The following is a 3,082-nucleotide window of genomic DNA, read 5'->3' as shown; positions in this document are numbered from 1 at the left end:
GGTCTCTTCGGCCTAGAGAAAAGTGAGAAAGAAGTTTAAAAAGGGCTTTGAAGATAGAAGAAGTTTTTACTAAGGAATTACCACCAGAATCACATTTTAAATCTTTGGCAAATAATATTAAAGCACTTACTAGCCATTCATTTAATGTCATTTTCCTTTATACTTATTTCATAGATAGGAAAACTGAGGCAAAAGGAGAGTTCCTGGTATGTCTGAAGCTGCATAATGAATCTGCAACAGACTTGATATTATTTTCCAGAGCAGGTGGCTTCACCACAGGAACTCTCTTCTCTGGTCTGTTAATAAAGTCATTTTGATGTTACCCATTTCCCCAGCCTTGGTTTCTCACTAGTCTCATGATATGAACACTGCATCTCATATCTGACCTGCCAGAGAATAAATAGGGTAAAACGAGAGCACAAATTGGTATGGATTTATGGGGAGTGACAGGGTCAAGGGGACTGTAAGTGCTTGTTAACACAGCAGTGCAGCCTGCCCTGCCTCATGTGATGGAGCGACAGTCATTTGGACTGGGCCCACATCCACTCCAGGACGATGTGCTTGGCCTTGGCAGTTGGAAAGTGCTTTGGGACCCTTTGGCATGATGGACATTTGCTCTGTTTTTTTCTTATGTAATTTCTATGGCATGTTTTTAAACAATCTAAGAAAACCTGAAATTATAGGAACTGTAGGCAAGAAGACAGAAGCTCCAGAAACATCCCCTGCCTGCATCTCCTCCCATCCCTTCACACAGGTGTTAAATAAAGCAATATTTTGCCAAATTTCTTTGGCACACTTTTAGCTCAGTATGATATCCCCTATGCCAGCTTTACAAATGTGAAGGTGCACTTAGCAGGGGGATGAAATGTCAGAGGCTTAAGCTCTTCATTCAGGTAGATGAGAATTCCACTGACATGTATGAGTTTGTTTTTAAGATACTGACCAATCTTGGGGAGCGTGGCAGTCAAACATCAGTGTCGGTGCACATAGACAGGCACAGAAACAGGGACAAGGTCACAGGCAGCTGCATTAACACAGCTGCGTTGTCCTCCCTCAACTTGTATCAACATGCCTGAGGATAAGAAAGGAATTCATGCCTTGTCTAATACGGTTCTTGGACTTCCTACATAAGAAAACCACTATTTTGAGGTTTATTTAAAGTGTGGTTTAAGAGAAAAAAAAAGTTTAAATGATACAAAATCTTTGGATTTCAGAATAAGAAGTTTCTTTCAATGCAATACAAGTAGCCAAAATTACTGATTTCCTATCTAGAAAGTTCTTAAGCCTTTTCTCCAAGAATCTGGAGCAAATTTCCAAATCAGTTACAGAATATCCCCAAGATATATGCTCAATAGTAACTTTCTGTTGCTATTATCTGAACTAGACTGAAAACAATGATCAAGAGGCAAAGGTGTACCTCAGTGCCTGAAAACAAACAAAGTCTTCAAAAAGCTGGCTAAGAAACAATGTTTGAGAATTGAGATGAAATTTCGTTTGGGAATTAACAGCCTGTGCTCTGTAAGGAGTCTGTGTCCTTGGCAGGGCGTTTTCAGGATCTCCTTTGCAGGGAAGCAGGTTTAAAATAAATCCATTTTCCCAAAATAGTTGTGATTGAAAATGTTATTAACCATAACAAATGTTAGTGCTGACAGGAGAATGGCCTGTTAGGGGCCTCTGGTGAAACAGTCAAGTGAAAGTCATATTTCACATTATTGCGAGCATTTTCCTGTGATTTACAGAATATTTGTGAAACATTACTTGCAAGGCATATGATTGATATCGAGAGAACAGCTAGTGTGTAGGGGGAATCTGTATTTCACAGAGACTGTTTGCATGAAATTTACAGTCCCATAAAGTGCTCCCCTGTCCTCAGCAGAGATCTAGTTAAAAGAACTTTACAGTCTGAAACATCCCAAAATTGATTGTAAATTAACGTTTCCATATTTATGTTTGAGATGCTGCTGGTGTAATGCTATCTATTTTTATTATAAAGCTGCAGTAACACTCCACTGTTCAGAAATACTAGCGCCAGCCTCTGGACGTGAGGATTTTAGTGATACAAAGGGCTTGCCTATGAATCAAAGGCAAAAAAAGAGAGAAGGCTTTGAAACAATGATCACATGAGGCTTCTGAGGATACAGTGGTGTCTGTCCCTGCTGCTATAATAACAGCATCTGCTGACATAGTAGTCTTTAAACTGACATTGCAAAGTACCCTGAAAATGTACATGAATATTTTTATTATGACCATTTTACATATGGGAACATACAGACACAGGGAAGTTAAATTACTTGCCTGAGTCGTTTGTTACTGCTAACATCAGCACATAACTCCTGTTTGTTGGCTTCAAACTCTGCCCTCAACAGTGCTGGGCTGCCACGCCAGTCCACTGGACCTAATAATCAAGACTGGGTCACGGCAGTGCTTTTTTCCTGCCAAGAAAAACACAAGTAATTTAGGAACTGGCTCTGGCAATTCAGTGGTCCTTTACATCCAGAGTGCTGCTAAGTTATCAGATTGAGACCAAAAGGCAGGCTGGTGCAGCATCAGCTCAAATGTGAGGTGCCAGGGACTGATGGCCTTGAACTCATGGAAGGACAGTGTGACAGTGATTTGGCGTTAACTTTGCATCTTGCAGCAACAAGGCCATGCTCAGCCTCAGGGAAAACCTAAGAGATTCTGCTTACCCAGCAGGTTTCACCCTTTCTTGGCATATCCCAAGTCTCCCACAACTCTCCTCACACCCCAGTGTACCCTCACGCCTTCTACCCAGCCCCTACCAACCCCTAGTCCCACTGGCCCCTCTCTCACCTAACATGTCCTACCTCCCAAGCCCTGCACCACTGTTAACCTCAGCCACAACCCAAAACCTAGCCCCTGTGCCCCACTCACCCCCACCTGGGCCCTGCACTGACCCCTACATCCACCCCAGCCCCTAACTCCCCACAACCCACTGCAGCCTCAACATGCCCTGCCCAAGGCCCAAAGAACCCACCAGGCCTGATCCAGCCCAGTCACAGGCCCTGTGCTCTCCCACACCCCAAACCCACCCCAGGCCGCACAGTCCTTCACACAGTCCCCG

The sequence above is a fragment of the Caloenas nicobarica genome, chromosome Z (genome assembly GCF_036013445.1).
Source record: "Caloenas nicobarica isolate bCalNic1 chromosome Z, bCalNic1.hap1, whole genome shotgun sequence".
NCBI lineage: Eukaryota > Metazoa > Chordata > Aves > Columbiformes > Columbidae > Caloenas > Caloenas nicobarica.
This window is presented reverse-complemented; position numbering follows the sequence as displayed.